This window comes from Pleurodeles waltl, chromosome 3_1, assembly GCF_031143425.1.
Source record: "Pleurodeles waltl isolate 20211129_DDA chromosome 3_1, aPleWal1.hap1.20221129, whole genome shotgun sequence".
NCBI lineage: Eukaryota > Metazoa > Chordata > Amphibia > Caudata > Salamandridae > Pleurodeles > Pleurodeles waltl.
The window spans coordinates 1,819,080,553-1,819,098,746 of NC_090440.1; the positions used below are offsets into that span (position 1 = coordinate 1,819,080,553).

The 18,194-nt window shown below is 44.3% G+C and overlaps 1 protein-coding gene across 1 annotated transcript in view; it reads left to right on the forward strand.

The window, feature by feature from the left end:
• Nucleotides 1-18,194, forward strand: part of TMEFF2 (transmembrane protein with EGF like and two follistatin like domains 2) — a 752,439-nt gene that overhangs the window by 50,948 nt on the left and 683,297 nt on the right. The gene's annotated exons all lie outside the window — the stretch shown is intronic.

The following is an 18,194-nucleotide window of genomic DNA, read 5'->3' on the forward strand; positions in this document are numbered from 1 at the left end:
GTACACTTATCAGTACCATTCTGGTTTAGGTTTGGGGGTTTTGCCTTTGGGGCTGCAGATATAGGGGGTCATTCCGACCCCGGCAGTCAAGGACCGCCGGGGCCGGGGTCGGCGGGAGCACCGCCAACAGGCTGGCGGTGCTCCGCAGGGCATTCTGACCGCGGCGGTTTGGCCGCGGTCAGAAAGGGAAAACCGGCGGTCTCCCGCCGGTTTTCCGCTGCCCTAAGGAATCCTCCATGGCGGCGCAGCTTGCTGCGCCGCCATGGGGATTCCGACACCCCATACCGCCATCCTGTTCCTGGCGGTTCGGCCGCCAGGAACAGGATGGTGGTATGGGGTGTCGTGGGGCCCCCGTAAGAGGGCCCCACAAAGAATTTCAGTGTCTGTTTAGCAGACACTGAAATTCGCGACGGGTGCAACTGCACCCGTCGCACCCTTCCCACTCCGCCGGCTCCATTCGGAGCCGGCTTCCTCGTGGGAAGGGGTTTCCCGCTGGGCTGGCGGGCGGCCTTCTGGCGGTCGCCCGCCAGCCCAGCTGGAAAGCCAGAATGGCCTCCGCGGTCTTTCGACCGCGGAGCGGCCATATGGCTGTTCCCGCCAGGCGGGCGGCGACCGCCGGCCTCAGAATGAGGCCCATAGTCACTTTCACTTTGTTGTCTGCTCCTGTGTGTTGTCTTTATCTCTCCCTTTGCTTTAGTAGGGGCTTGGGTGTGCTCTACTTTTTATCCTTAGACATGCTTAGATCTAGGTCCTTTCCTCTTATAGTGATGTCTGTAGCCCATTTCAGTCTAATTTATTGATCTTGGCATTTGTGTGATCTATTTATGGCACAGTGCTTTTTGCAGGGGCGGATGCTTAGTCTGGCTTGAGTTTACCTCTGTTTAGGGTTGTTAGAAATGGGGTCTTCAGTTGGCAGTCAGGTTACCCCCTGTCCAAGCAAGGACCTCATTCTAGTCAGGGTAAAGGAGAATCAGCCTCTGTTTAGCCCCGCTCACCCCTTGGTAGCTTGGCACGAGCAAGAAGGCTTAACTTCAAAAGAAATGTGTAAAATATTTGTACCAACACATACAGTAACCCAGTGAAAACACTACAAAATGACACAACACAGGTTTAGAAAAATGGGTAATATTTATCTAAACAACACAAGACCAAAATGAAGAAAATCCAACATACACAAGTCAAGATATGAATTTTAAAAAGAATAAGAGTCTTAATCCTTAGGAAACAGTGCAAACGCTGTTATTGCACAAAAGTACCTGGGTAGTGTCAAAATAAAGATGCACAGACGAGTGTGCGTCAAAAAGGACAGTGATGCATTGATTTCTCACTTGCAAGTAAGCCCGTGCGTCGTTGCTCCACCGGTCAGGTTAGTGCATGTCATTTCATCTCTTCTGGTAGAGGGCGATGCGTCGATCCCGGACGGGCACCTCGGGTCCGGGTGGGCTTTGCGTTGATTTTCCACACCCAGCGATGTTGCGTTGAAATCTGGTTGCACTGTGTCAAGCAACCGCACTGCATGGCGGTTTGCATCGTTAAAAGCAGACCCTGTGGTTGTTGTGCGTTGCGTCGATCTCCCAGCCTTGATGCAGGTGGATCGTCGATATTAGCCGCGTGGCTTGTGGGGCGTGGTTTATCAGCCGTGTAGCGGGTGGTGCATCAGAAGTTTCCCTGCACTGCAGTCTTTGTGTGGATTTCTGTCCCTTTCCACCAGCTTCATCTTTCAAGGGCCCAGACACAGGTTAGGGCACCACTTGGCAGACAGGAATCTCAGCAGAAATCCCAGTTGCTGATAGAGAGAAGTCTTTGTTGTCCCAGAGACTTCAACAACAGGAGGCAAGCTCGGTTGAAGCCCTTGGAGATTCTTCACCAGTAGGAAGTCACACAAAAGTCAGTCTTTGTCCTCTCTCAGGCAGAAGCATCTGCTGCAGGCCGACCCAGCAAAGCACAGTCACAGGCAAAGGGGCAGTACTCCTCCTCCAGCTTCTCCAGCTCTTCTCCCGGGCAGGGGTTCCTCGTGGTTCCAGAAGTAATCTGATTTTCAGGGGTTTTGGGTTCTCTTCTTATACCCCTTTCTGTCTCTGAAGTAGGCCTACTTCAAAGAAAAGTCTCTGTTGTTTTTAAGATCCTGCCTTGCCCAGGTCAAGCCCCAGCCACACACAAGGGAATTGGAGACTGCATTGTGTGAGGGCAGGCACAGCCCTTTCAGTTGTAAGTGACCATTCCTCCCCCAGATGGCACATCAGGATATGCAGGCAAGACCCCAGCTCCCTTTGTGTCACAGTCTAGAGGAAATGTGCAAACAGCCCAACTGTCAAACCTCTGGTGCACTTTACTAGGGACTTACTAGTAAATCAAGTAGGCCAATCAGGGATAAACCAACATACACATAGAATTTATACAGGAAACATTCACACTTTAGCACTGGTCAGCAGTGGTAAAGTGTCCAGAGCAGATAAAACAGCAAAAACAAAGTCCAGCACACAGAAACAACCTGGGAAGCAGAGGCAAAAAGTTGGGGAAGACCGTGCCAAGGATGCCCAGTGTAAGAATTGTCATTGTGCTTTCAGTGTTTTTCTTTGCTGTTGCATTGGCAACTTCTATTGCTATGTGCATGTTTTATTTGCTAAACTAGGGTCTATGCTATTGTAGCCTCCTGCTGCACCCTTAAAATTTAGTTTGGCTTGTGCCCCTTCTTTTTGCATCTGAATTATTGGTAATGCTGTGATCTAAGATTATTGTTAGATGTTTCAGTTCCCATCATTTTAGGTGCTTCAGGTCTGAGTCCTTTCTATTTTGTTGCCTAGCTATGAGTACGATGTGTAGCCTTGCTTCTGGGTAATTTGCCCTATCAGTTTTCTGTTGCTTCCAAGGTTGTTGTTGTCTTGGTCCTCGGATGTCCTTTGGGTTCCATTAGCCATTCTGTACCTTTGGGCATTTGTCTCCTTCACCTTTCACACTTGTCTTGATCTATCAACCATTTACTAGGTCATTTTGCAGTGTCTAGTCTTCCCTTTGGGCTGTGGCCACTGGGGCGTCTCTCCTTGTGGTTTCTGAGTACTGCCTCATCATTTCCTAGGACTTCTATTGTATTTCTCCTGACTTTAGAGTCTTGGTTGTGTCAAGGAATTGTGGGTCCGCTCTTTGGGCTGTTGCTCTGTGATTCTTGTTTCATTCACCATGTTGGATATTACTTTGCTTTTGTGGTCTCTCTTCGATTGTCTGTGTTTATGACACTTGCACCATAGTGCAATTTGGTCTGGGATGCAGGCAGGATTATTTTTGTGCAGGAAGAGGCACCTTCCTGCACAAAAACAATCTTGCGAGGCTGTTTCCTCTTTGTATGTGTGCTGCATCCTGTAGCACACGTGGAAAGAAGAAAAAACGAGGGTAAATAAAGATATTTCTCCTCCTTGAGCCTCCCATAGGGAGGCGTAAGATTTTGACACATTCCCATGTTTACAGGCTCTAGTAAATCTGGGAATGCGTCAAAATCCATGGGTGTTGTGTGGGAAAACCCACTGCAACCCCCATGGAAAGCCTCCCTGGTGCAGAATAAGGGAACACAGCCATTTGTGTCACCTTTCCTTACTCCATCTCTATGAGGCCATTCAGAGCCATGCAAAGTGGCTTTGTGTGGCCTCATAGATATGCTTAAGAGGTTTGCACCATTGCTGTGTCACTAAAAGTAATGCAATGGCAGCACAAGTCACACCAGTATGCCCCTGTGTTTGCACATGCATAAGGCTAGCAGCGATGTGATTCCACATACCTAATTCACATACACATTTGTTTAGTCCTTAAATTCCTTGTCTTCTTTGAGAATTCTAAAAAACTCGTACATTTTCTCGAAGCAGAGTTAACCCCATGAAAGCAATTTACTTATTTATTTGTGACCTGTTTTCACTCACACCCTTTGTCATCACATTTTCTTCCCCTATATGTAATCAAAATGGCAATAAAATATACCTAGCTTGCACTCTATTCCATCCAAAGATGATAGCAGGCTTTTGCATCCCTCACCAAGATTCTAAATGTGAAATATACAATGATTCATATGAACGTAAAGTCTCTCTGTTTGCTCTTCTGGTTTATGTGTACTACTCATACAATGATGCAGCATTATTAGATGGCAGTTCTGAAACTCCAAGAAAAGAATAATTTGTTCTGAAGAATCTTGGTCTTTTTCAAGTTAGCATTTCAGAATTTCATAAAACATACACTGTTTGATTAGAATTATTCAGTACCAAGTGTTACTTACATTTTATGCACAAATGGATAGCCTCTGTTCATTTTGATAAGCATGGTCTTCTGTATTAAAACGTATTATCAAAGGATTGGCAAGTGAAAGGATCAGGAGCAATAATGTACCAGAGGTTCTGTGAGAGTGATAAGAAAGTTCTAGGTGGAGTCATATTGAAAACCCGCTTTTGACCTTACAACTACCAACATTCAGTACAGCATGGATCAATGGTTCAAGTTATTTCGTTTCACTCAAAACCTGATTAAATTCCTTTATAGCCTATGTCCTCCCTGGCAGGAGCTTAAGACTTAGAGTGATCCACTTTCATTTATGGAAACTACAGTCATTTTTTTCTTTTCTCACGTTATCCTTAAATTTCAAGCTACATCATTCCAGTAAGCCAAATGGATTCAAGATAGTTGGCAATATATCTATCCACATATGCATGGTGCAGCAAACCTTTTTCCACTCGTACCATTCATGTTCATACTGTATATTCCCACAAAACCTTTACTGGATTGTGCCCATTGCATGTATTTATTTATTTTTGTGCTCAGAGCAGTGACTACACTTCACTATAAGAGCATGCTGCGGCTGAAATGCATGAACAATTGTCTCAATTGATAGGTGCACTTTATTTTCGTCTCTAATTTTCGTTCACTAGTTCTGCTTGATTTTAGAATCGTTTTTTGCCACTTTTCTTCATTTCCCAGTAGGACTGACTGGTGTGAAGCCTTACTCTTGGTACTGAAAGAATTTGCCATTGAGTGCATTGATAAAAACATAAGCAGTTGAGAGTTTATCGGAATATGAAATCGTAGTTCCAAAAAAGGAAATCTTGAAGGACTTACAATCAGACGGTTAGATTACATTTCCTATAATGATGTAGTATCAGATAATTAGAATAATCCTATAGGAGTTGAAAGTCAAACAATTCGCATTAGCCTAGGAACGGTCCTAGGCTAAAATTCTTGCATCTAAATAATCAAGAATAGTAAACAAAATCTTCGATTGTTGTAACTTTACTCAAAAAATCCATAGCTGGCCTTTCAACCCATCTAAGTATTATCTAGACTCAGAAATTGTTTCTTGCCTAAAATTTAGTGAGCATTTTTTTTAACTGTCTCACCTCATTTCTCACTACCCATAAATACTGTTTTGTCACATTTACTATTGTTGGCTTTCCTTCTTTTTACTATTGCTCAAACTATTAAAGATCTTGACTTAAATGGTTCTCTTCCTATTTGTCTGAAAGATCTTTCTCCATCTCACAGCGCTCTTCATTCTAAAAGAAGTGTACTTGATCTCTTACCAGCATTTGATGAACTGTCCATCATATACCTCCCAGCCATTTAGCTCTAAAACGAAACTCTGCAAATGTGCTCGAATCTGTTTTGTTGGAAATGTCGCAAGCTGTTTTAATTCTGCCCTATCGCTCTGCCTATGAACCCCATCTCTGTGGGGTAGACCAGGGCTCTTCACAAAGCCCTACACTTTTCAGTAAATATGTTAAAGTTTCCTGTTGTGCAGCTCTGATAAAATTGAAATATTAGTCATCAGTGATTAGACCAGCCTCTAGTCCTCTAACAAGTAGAATCCTGAGCCTGGTTCAACCCATAATGCTTGCAATATGTGGACCTACTTTTTGACAATTCTCTCTGCTTCACTGGCCAAATTAATTGTGTTTAATTTGGAAATGTTTTATAAATCCCATGCTTGACAAAACATCAGTGTCTCCCTATTGACTGATCAAAACCTGTTATGCAGTACCCTTCTTCCTATTACAGATTATGGCAATTCACTGAGCCTCCCATGAAGCATGGTTGATCCTCTTCAGATCATCCAGAATGCAGCCACATAGCTAATTTTTCCTTTTCCTGCCCTCACTTTAACTACCCCGCTGTTATGGCCTACACTGGCATCAAATTACAGAGCACTTTATATTAAAAATCTTATGCATTTGCCGTCGGATTTTGTACTCTAAGTTATCCCTATGTCGTCCCTCATACCTGTACTCTGCTAACCATTTGAATTCTTTTCCTACCTCATTCCCTCTCCCCACTAATCATCTTCAGCTCTGCAAAGAACTCATAAACTAATTATTCTCCATCACAATTGAACTTTAATTTTCCAGACTCTGCAGTGCCAGTCATTCATTCATTTATTATGCTTGGTTCAGTGTATGGACAAAAGGCCTTGTCGTAAATGCAGCACATCACCAAACATATTGATCATTGGGTCCCGGGCCTTGAGGTGCTGAATTCTTTGATGTGAATTTTAACGTCAACAGTGTTGTCATCTTTCGAAGATATTTACGATTTGATCTGTGTCAGTATGTTTATGGTCACGAGCAATTCCTTCCAAGGGGTTTTGGTTGCAAAATTCGCCATCACTAGCAAATGTATAGAGTTTTACGATTTTGAATTGTAAATATTCAAAATAGACAGATTTCTGGAGATGTTTGAGTCTGTGTGTGAGTTTATAAATGTGTTCTAGCAGTAATGATATTACTGATGCAGTTATGATTAACTGATTTAGTCCATGAGAAAAAACAATTTTGTTTTGCTGTCAAGGATGGCCTTATTTGAAGAATCTGTAGAGGGCATTGTGTATCAAAGGCAAAATATATCATTACAAAACTAAAGAAATTTACTAAAAATCCTATGTGAAATATAATTCTTGTCTATGTCCTAACAACACAAATATATTATAAAATTCATAAAAAGTCGAACATTTCAGATGAGGCGAAATTGTGTTTAAAATGCAAAACCTAAAAATTACCCAGATTCGCAAGCTATTCTGAGCAATGAAACTCTAAGTTCCAAACTTGTGTGGTGCCTGTGATGATGCAGGCGCACACCCAGGGTTTTTCTTTTTATTTCAGGGCCCCCCACATGAGGTGCTTGCAAGAAATACACGGACACCTTTCCCTTTTCGTGGCTGCTCCGAGACTGACATAATCACCCCAGCACACCTATTTATTAGCACACTAGCTTGCGCTGTGACAGACCACTTTGAAACACATACGCGTAGGATTACAATGAATCCCTTCACGATAACAGTACTGTTAATACATTCTTACACATCTTTTACAAACAAATTAATCATAAAACATCATAAACTGACTACTCGGCTCAAAGAGCCAGTACCACATTGTCACAGTCTCTCTTCAAGGAATTCAAATTGGGAAGTTGGCTAACCTCCATGAGGGAGCTACATTCTGCTTGAGATGGTACCTGGGGTGTCCATCTTGGCAATTAGCCTCCTATGATATGTTCTCTTTCTAGTTGACTGGCCTCAGTTTCAGGGTTCGAGTGACCCAGTGCTACTGGGTGACCTTAATTTCCTTGGTTCGCATGCCCAGCTCCTGATGGAGAACTCCCTGTGGAGTAGACCCTACTGTCCTCTGCTGATAGGACATCGTGATCTTCTTCTGAAGTCAGGTCGGTTTTTCCTGACCTTACCATTTTTCTAAAGATTGATACATTCCTGGTGACAGTCTCATCACCTTGACAGCCTGTAGGGTGCCTCTTCTCTTGACTACTCTCCCTGGTTGCGTTTCAAAGGTTAGCCTGAATTTGCTCCCTGGATATCTGTCCTTCACAAATACCACATCTCTGGGTTGGATATTACTGGGCTGGGCCCTCCTCAAAATACTGGAGCATTGATTGGTGCTTCTCCTCCGATGAAGCACTTCATTTTCATTGATGGGAGCCAGCGGCCACTTGGGATGATAAGGGATCGTGCTTGTGGCTACTCACCCCATACTAGCATGACTGGGGGCACAGCCAGTTGTTGAGAGGGATGTTTGATGATATTCACGGGGAAAGCTGTAGATTGCTCTTTCAGTTGATTGGTCATCAGCATAGGCAACATGGATCACTTTGTTGAGAGTCCTCATGAAGCGTTCTACTTCTCTATTGGCCTAGTGCCATCTCGGTGTTTCCTTCTGGTGGTGGATGCCCCGGGACTTTAGGTACTCTGCAAACTCTTGACTGTGGAACAGGGGCCCATTGTCTGTCCTTACTTTCTCCACTATGCCATGGGTATCAATTTTTTTTCTCCAGCTTGTTGATGACCTCTGGAGTGGATTGAGAGCCCAGGATTTCAACTTCAGTATATTTTGAATGGTCGTCAATTATGAGAGCATGTCTTCCTTTGGGAAGATGCCCAAAATTCAATGCTTGCTGATTCCCAGGGCTGCTTGGGGGTCTTATCTGTGATGACTGGATGGGGTGGATCAGGGGAGCTGCTTACCTGGCACCATTGACAAGAATGTACGGCATGCTCTACCATAGCATCAATGCCACAGACAAGGTTCTTCGTTTTTTTGATTCCTTTATGTTTATGGTGGGCTAGCTGGATGGTGCAGTGTGTGAGACTAGTGGGCTCCCCTCAGGAGGCACCCCCCCTTTGTCCATGGACAACTGTTGAAAATGAAGCAGCGCCTCTAACGTCTTCCTGGCCTCTAGAGTTCTCTGTGGCAAGTGTACCTTGATGGCCCTCCAATTGTTTGTTTGTCTGCCTGGAGTGCAGTTATAATTAGCTGGAAGCATCCATCTTCCCTTGTGGCTTGTTGTATTGTTTAAAAGCAGATTGGGAGTGGTCTGGACTGCTCTGCAACAAGATTCACACAAGCTTCAGCTGCCTCAGTCTCTGACCCTTCTGCGGGTGTAGCTGCTCAGGTTGTGTCTGGACAGGTAGTCTGCGGGGTTGGTCTAGCCTGGCCTGAATTCCACCTGACAATTGTATTCTTGTAGTTGTAGCATCTATTTCTCAATGTGAGGAGGTGGTTTGGATGCCAATACTTGGAACAGTGGTATTAGTGACTTATGGTCTGTGGTGAAAACGAATGGGTGACCATACACATACAGATGGAAATGTCTGTAGGCCCAGTGTATAGAAATGGCCTCTCTCTCGATCTGAGAGTACCACTGCTCAGTCTCGGTGATGGATCAACTCACATAAGCAAAAGGGGCCCAGTCTCACTGAGGTTGCTGTTGAGTGAGGATGAGTCTTTTGGGGCTCACATCCATGGCGATGTTTATCGGTTTGGTTGGGGCAAAGCAAGACAGAGTGGTAGTGGCAGATAGGGCTTCTTTAGTCCTCTGGAAGGCTTCTTCTTCCCTTGGGCCCAGGTTCCACGGGGTGGCAACTTTTGTGAGCTCTTGTAGTAGCTGTGTGAGGCTAGTGAGATCGGTTATGAAATGACCACAGAAATGTGCCATGCATAGGAAACCTCTGACAGCTGAGGTATTGTTGGGTGCCGGGCCCTCTTGCATGTCTTTCCCTTTTCCAGGATCTGGGACAATGCCTTAGGGTGAGAAGATTTATCCAAAGAAGCTTATTTCTGTCTTAAGAAATTACAAATGTTCACGGTTCAACGTGAGGCCTGTGTCTTGGATCCACTGGAGGCCTCCTCGTTGGTGGTCACAATGTTCATGTATGAACTTGGCATGAATGAGAATGACATTATTGACTCCTGGTAGTCCACTGAACACTTCTTGAATTGTGTTCTGAAATATTTTTCAGGGGTGGGCCCTGACAATTTTTCGATGATGCCAGCTGTCTCTAATTTAATTACTTTTTACTCTACTTTGGCTCTTAGTTGGAATGTTGTCCGCCTATGTTTTAAGGCTACTGGTTGAATAGATCAATCAATGTGTAGCTGGACTTCCCCACTTTTAAGACAGTCAATTCTGTTGAACACATCAGACTATTCTGTTAGCAGGTCGGTCAGTTCTTCTTGTTGCACTCCTAGGGTAAATGAGATTAAACCTAGTGTATCTGCTCTCTGCCTGCTGACCAACATCCCAGATCCACCTTTGGCAACGTAGATGGTCATTTCAACTTTCTCACTCCTGTCGGATACAATGGCCCGGAAGAAACACCCTACCAACTGCAGAGGTTCTGTTTGCCCATTTGCGAAAACCCAAACTTTGCTTTAGTCAATTGGGGTGGTTCTTTCAAGAAGTGGTAGCTGCTTTCCGACATCAGCTTGATGGACGCTCCTGTGTCAATCGTTCCTGTGAGTTGCTGGTTTCCTATTCCTATTTGGCACTTCCGGGGGATTCCCACTGCAAAGATTGTATGGACTACATAATCTCCAGTGTCATCATCCATGTCTTTAGCGACTTTCGGATTTTTGGAGATTGCTTGGACAACTCCCTTTGAGGTCCTTGGTTTGGCTGAATGGCACACCTTTGTGAATTGATTGAACTTCCCACATGAGGCACATCGCTGACCTTTGGCAGGGCAGTCATTGAGTCTGAGGAGTGACCCTCAACAGTATCTGCATTCTTTCTGCTTGTCAGCGGGTACCTTTTGGGGCTGTCTATTTGGGCGAGCTCCAATGGTGTTAGCCTGTTCTGTCTTGATAGCTCGATGGAGTGCAGCTTCCATATGGGAAGCTCTAACTTTCTATATCTCCTTCGATCACCCCAGGATCAAGATGCTTTGTAGCAATTTTCCAGGTTCTTAGAATATCCCCTCCCGCAATTTAATTGAGGAGCAACCTTCTATCACTTAACCTCATATTTCTTCTTGTTCATCTGCAAATCTACAGGTGTGTGCTAGTTCTGTGAGCCTCCCAATGCAAGGTGTCTAGTGATTCTTCCGGTTCTTGGTGTGCTTGGCAGAATACAAAACATTTGTAATCTCGGTTGCCATTGGTTCGAAATGGCTGTTGAGGAATCGCAGCAGAGTGTTGTATGATATTGGTGTGTCTTCTGTTATTGTTTTACATATTTTGTGAATGTCTTTTCAGTCTAAGTGTAGTAGGGGAGCTCTGCTTTGCGCTGTTCATCGGGTAGGTCTGCCCCCTCAAAGTAAAACTGCAGATGCTCCACCCAATCCTTCCATTTTGGTGCCAATGCTGAGGGTGCACCATCAACAGCGAATGGTTCAGTGGTTGGAATAGCCACCATGTTTGCTCGGTGAACGGTAGGATCAAAGTGAGGTTGGGCCTGCGACGTTTGTTCATGAGTTGTTTGTTTACGGCACAGGCACTGTCAGTAAGATTCATTGACAGCCGCCTGACTGAGCTTATGGACGTGTTATGAGGCACTGTGTCTTACTTTCTATATAGTGTAGTTGAAGTGCCTTTGTGCCTTCCTGAGCATTCAAGGTATTCATATGGATTAAAGTACTTGGAGGCTGAGGGCAGGGCTTTCATTTGCTGGCAGTGAGTTGTTGCAGAGCCTCTAATACTTCTTTTACTGCAGGTGAACCACTAGAGTAGTGCAGGCTCATTATTCACTTCTTTTATTACTTTTCCTTTTTCTCATGTATTTTGCTTTATTTATTGTGGGCCACTGGCTTGGAGGCCTGGACTGACTCATGGTGCACTTCCCGTGTGCTGACTCTATTGTTGGTGGTGCCATGCTGATGTCTGCTGTAGGATTGGGCAGATGCAGCATATGTGGTGACTATGACAGTGACAGTGATTACATGTACAAATCGCATTTGGTACTTCCACCGCATATTGTTATGTTTTCAAACCATACTAGAAATGTTACATAATGAACATCACTCATTTTCCATGCAATAGAACATTTTATGACATTGATTGACATTGATTCTTCCTTTAAAGCTGCAGTTCGTTCAGTGCCCATGAACACAGTATTCTATGATGTGCTCACTAGAGACCCTTTATTGAAGCAGTCCAGACATATTTTTTACACTTTGTTACTAATATTAGCATTTTTAAAATATAACACATATGAACTAAGCAGCTGAACATTAGTCACAAATTTATTCAGTCTCTGTCACTTGTTTTTTTCATTCAAAAACTCTTTTCTTAATTCATCCTTACACTGTAAATGGTTGTTTTTTTTTCATTCACTAAACTTCCTAATTCACCCAAACAAGGTCAGTGGGACAATCCCTAATTTAATCGTGTGTTAGTATTTGACAATTCAGTCATGCACAGTGCCATTTTATCAATCCATCACCCAGATCCTTAGCTATGACCAAAGAGATGGTTACTTACTGTCTCATATTCAATCACATGTATTGAGGGCACATTTGATAAAATGTGTTTTTAAACCTGTTGGGCTAGGCCTTCTCTGAAGGGTCACCCTCACACTTTTTCCCTTCGACCCTCCCATTTTCCTGAAATCGTTTTTGTTGGACTCAGAACTCTGTGCACTTTATCACTGCTAACCAGTAAAAGTGCTTGTGCTCACTCTCTAAAACATGGTAAAAATTGGTTTACACCTGATTGACATACTTAATTTACTTGTAAGCCTCTAGTAAAGTGGTATACTATACTCTCGGGGCTGGTGAATTAAATGCTAATAGTGGGCCTTTAGCATGTATTGTACCACCCACTTAAGTAGCCTCTTACAAAATGCCCCAGGTCTGCCATTGCAGGCTGTGCGTGCAGTTTTAAACTGCCATTTCAAACTGCCCCAAAAAACTTTTTTGCCATGCCTAAAACATCCTCTTTAATACATATAAACCACCACCATGGTAGGTGCTTTGTATTTACAAAGTTAAACATGTACTTTTAAGTTGTACATGTCCTGGTAGTGTAAAGCTCTTAAATTAGTTTTTCACTACCGTGAGGCCTAACTCTCCCTTAGGATAACATTGGGTTACCTTATTAAATTTAATAAAGGATGAGCTTTGCTTAGAAGCACATAGAAAAGTCATGTTTGGTGTCTGAGAATTGTAATGTAAACCCTCTTTAATAAATATGTAGGATTTTACGTCATAGTTCTGAAAATGCTACTTTTGGAAAGTTGCATTTTCTTGTCTGAAACATTTGGTGCCTGCAGCCAGTTTCCTGGATCACATGGCTATGTGTAATGGACAATTGGCCTTTGTGTGTTCCTCCCAGACAGTATCACAAAGGAGGGTGGGGTGTTGGAAGGATGGGCCATCTCAGATTTGATGGAGGGGTGAAGCTATCACCTACCACACTTGCACTTCAAAGGCAATGGCTCAGCTCACACACAAATGACTACACACTAGCCTATTGTGCCCCAAGACAGACTGGGGCCAGGACAGGGAGGCAGTCAATTCCAGACATTTCTTTAGGGGTAAAACTCAAGAATCTTCTCCCACTAAGTGGGCACCAGGTATAAAGATGGGACTGACCCACTCTTGAGTGCACGCCTGGGCCTGTGGATAGTACAGAAGAAGGTCATTCTGTTGCCCTGGTGTTCGAGGCCTACGCTGCTAGCTGAAAAGGAACCCACTCCCTTCATCACAGGCTGAAGTGACTACAAGGGTGAGCTGACTGACCTCCTTTTCTGAGTTAGAGAAACCCAGTAAGCTTCAGAGGCCCATCTGCAACTGCCCAGCTGACCTGCTGAACCTGGACCTACCTGGACCTATAGCTGAACCGGCCTGAGCACGGTGGCCTCTGCTAAAGTGAGTTCCTGATACCCAAGATGTGTCTCCCAGATCCTGGACCCTTGGTGTAGCATCAGTTGAGCCCCTCTTTGTACAAAAGGAGAAATATTGAAGTTTTGGGCTCTTCTTTACTGCAAACGGACCAGTTGGTGCCAAGATCTCACTGCCCGTGATGACTGCCACAGCAAAGCTCTAGTGAACCAGACTGTTCTCACTATAGTGACCACTAGTGACACTCAGCAGTGCAAGATCTGCAATTTATGTTACAGCAACAACAGCCCAGGTTGACCGCTATTGTGCAGCTCCAGGAATGACACTCCGCAACACCCTACAAGATCTTTGCCCTACATCGAATACCATCAGTGTTTCCTGGCCTGCTCTTCACACTACCGTGACAACCACAGCAACAATCTTTCTGCTCCTCGCAGAGTCCTCCACTGAAAACTAGACTCTTTGTGCTAGACTTAAGAAGGTAACTTTTTTAGTGGGACAAACCCAGTCCCTCTATCCAGCCCACACTACATCGTAGTCAGCCTGAACTTGTGACATGACCTCGGTCTCACATGCCCAGATAACCACAAGTGGCGATTTGTGCTTGTAGGTGCTATAGTTACCTGAAATCTATTACATTTTACTCTACTTTTGTAAATTGGTGTGGGATGTTTCTTGAATTGTGTTTATTACTGTTTGTGTGGGGCATCAATACTTTACACATTGCCTCTGAGATAAATCTGACTGCTTTTGTGTCAAGCTACTAGAGGGTTAAGCAGAGGTTAATATACGGATTCTTTGTGGTTCACCTTGATATGGGTTGTGCCTGTTGCTTGAGTAGGGTTTCACCCACCTCAACCAAAATTCACATTTTTCACATTGGTGCTCAGTGGTGGGATTCAGTACTTGTGTCTGTGCAGTAGCATACAGGGATTAGTGTAACACTAAAATCACAGATAAATAATTTGACACCAAAGTTGACCTGCTTCAAAAGCCTTTAGCAACACAAAAAAATGATGGACAGAGTGCTGAAACTTTTCAAACACTCAACTCCCAGTCACAGATCTAGGTTTAATCTATTGTTCTTTTGCTCACCATCCCACCCCAGTTTGGACTCTGCCATATGCAAATCAGTCTTGAGACTTTTCCTCATGGGAACAGTCCAGCTCAAAATTGCAGGGCAAGACCTCCCTGGATCAGAAACAAGCATCCTGGTACCATTTCGGGGTATCACCCTTCATCAGCCAGGCTAGCTTGAATCCAGTGGCACAGTGAGCATGGGACCTACGTCTGGGCATACCTCCTCAACATGCAAGCATGAAAACAACCACAAGAGGGCCTTGCATTCCAGCTCAATAGCATAGAGCGCCAGCCTGAATAAAACTATGCTAAGTTCTCCTGGGGTCGGGGCTATGGATTTAATGCAGTTTTGTTAAATGTATTTATGGGGCCGCTACACAGTCTGCAGCATCCCACAACATTAAAATAAAATGCTTGGAGGTTCCCCTTCCTCTTCTAGGGGCACCACAAGCATGAAAATATGCTATTATAAAATGCCCTAAGGCATTATGATGCACTTCTTGCTAGGAGCAGTGAATAGTAAATTAGCACATTCTGCCTTCATTTATTATTCATTTTTGTTAAAATATATTATGGGTGTCCTGGTGCCCACCCGGGACACCCAGATCCTTTTCTGTTGGTGATGGCCACAGGTGCTGGTGGGAGATGGCAATTCTTTGTTTTTTTCTAATATTGTGGAGGAGGGCTCACAGACCCTGCCCCCAAGCCTTTAGGGCCTCAGGGACCCCATCCTTTTGGCTGTTTTATTTAGGAGGAGGGGCATGCATGCCTACTCTGTGGGCCTCAATTGGCCTTGGGGACCCTACCCCTGGGGCCTTCTTTTATTTTAAGGGGAGGGAAGGGTCATGACCCCCTCCACAACCCAATAGGGGCCCAGAGCACTAACCATATATTTAAAGTGGAGGGAGGCATGTGGCATCGTTCCCCGAGCCAATAGAGGCTCAGGGGACCCCCTTCTCCAGGGTCTTTATTTTTTTTAAGGGAGGAGGTGCAGGGCCCCCGTGCTTGATCCAAAATGTGCCCCAGGGACTCTATCCCCTAGAACCATTCCTTTTTTAAGAGTAGGAGGCATGCAGATTTTTAGACATCCTCCTTGAGCCAGTAGTGGCTCAGGGGACCCCATATCCCGGGGCCTTTTGTGTATGCCCATTGCCAACCTGAGGCACCCACTTCACACACCGTTGGGGCCATACTTTGTTCAGCGGGAGACAGCACTGCTCTCACCAAGCAGAAGCAGGTGTTTTTTACTGCTCCAACTGGCGAGAGCAATCTGAGTAAGGAAACACATGTAATCTACAATCCGGCAGTAGCATTTTTAAAGCTCCCACTGGGTGGGAGCAGTCATGCCTTCCCTGCCCACTGCGATGCAAGCAGGGAAACTATTGTGTCCCGGGGGTGACCTCCCCAGACACAGGTTGTAAGCTGACACCAGGGAATGGTGTCCTGGGGCCTTAGGATGCTGGGGCAGGAGGGTGTGTGACCCTCTCGCCTTTCAATAATTTTCTTTGCCACAGGAAAGGACCGAAAACATTTCAGGAGTGGGGCTGCATGCCCCCCTTCTGCTTTTATTTAAATGTTGGCCTTGTGAGACGGGGTCTCCGAGGCCCTAACAAGCTCACTGAGGAGGAGCACATATCCCCTCCCTTTCTTTTCGTATTTAGCCCTTTGAAAATGGGATCCCCAGGGCCTCGTAGAGGCTTGGGGAGCGGGGCAACACCCCGCCCCCTCTGAATATTACAAATATTAAAAAGTGTTGCAGCTCTGAGGGTATTTTTTGCTGCACCGGAGGTGGCACTTTTTAAATGTTGCCGATAGGGTCACACATCCTATGCAGATTGGAAAAAAAATGTAAGCCAGTTGGGTCCTTCTGAGACCCTTCCCCCAGGCCTGGGGGGGCAGGATATCCTTACTCTGGCCTCTTGTAGCTGCTTATTCTGTCTTTTCTTGTCCTGTGTCCTAAGATGGCTGCCACTACATCATTCTTGATGTGCTGACAACCAAACAGAATTCAAGGACCAGCCTACAGCAGCCGTCGTCTGAACTTCCACCACCCTAACAGACATCTATGCTCTGCCTCCTTCTCACGCGCCTGCACACCCCGCATCAACTGAACCAACAGCAGAGAACACTCCTTCTCCCAACTCATGACAAAATCCTAGAATGATCTTCCACTGCAGCTACAGACCTCCACCTCTCTACTGGAATTCTGGAGAGCACTCAAGATCTGGCTGTTTGACTGTGTCACTTGAACCTTTATGACCCTCAAGTGCCTGGATACCCTCTCAGGTGATTAGTCATGCTATATAAATGCACTTGATAGATTTTGAGATCTATCAGCTGTGTGGATCCTTTGCTATTTGAAATATACAAAGTTTGTGAGCCTTAATTGCTCAAAATCTACTGAATAGCATGCTTTCTGGACCAAGATATAGTTTTCTGCCAAATTTTGTGCTAACCCGTTTACCTGTTTTGGCTGTAGCTGTGTCTATATTTCATGTGGAAAAATGAAATGGGAAAACATGTTTGGAAGCCCCTCTTTTTCTTGGCCCCTTCTTGGCCCCTGATTGACGGATCACCTAGAAACAATCCAGATAGGAGCTGAAGTGGAAGAACATATTTCTTTCTATAATTTTTTGAGGAAACATGATCTTTCTGTAACTACCCATCAGACCACCACTGGATAGTATATATGTGTATATGTGTATATATATATATATATATATCCAAATGCTCGATAATAGAACTCAATCGGCCCAAGAGGGGTGGTGCGAGAACCGTCACGAGCAAGCCGGTAATCAATAAATCACAAAACAAAGTTAAACAAATACTGCTCGCACACTCAGGATTCAAGGAAAGGTAAAGTTCATTTTAATCCAAACACAACGCGTTTCGGCTGACACAGCAACCTTGGCCACGTGGTACACTGATTTACTTACCACATTTAATTTTTACCTACTCACTAACATCAAAAGTGTGTCTTGCCACAGATCTTTCTACAATTTATAACATTTGATTTTCCTGAGTTTTTTTAATGCCTGGCAGAGATTGGGCTTAAGTCAATTTGTTAGGCAAAGAAATCCAAAGCGTATGTCCACAGGTGGGAAAGGCCCTGCAGATGATGCTCGTGTCAACACTGACATATGAAGCAGATAATTTTAAACTATATTTGTTGATTCCCAGGGAGGTAGTTCAGAGTTCTCTGGCTGCAGATATGTGGTCCCTTTCATGTAAGCACTTACTATGTAATACAGCTGTATTCCAGATTATCTGAAGTACAAATTTGATTAACGGGGAGCATAGATTTGATAAACTCTGTATGAAAGTTGGTGGTACTAGCAATCACATTTCTATGCTGTGTTAAAAGAAGATGAGATGCTTTAATTGATGCAGTTTATAGAAATAGCTATGTACCTCTGCTTAGATTTCGCATTGAAAAATGATTTCCTAAATCTCCTCCAGTTAAAAAATATCAAGGAGTTTAGAGGTGGGAAGAGATGTTACCCTACAACATTCCTGTTTAGCT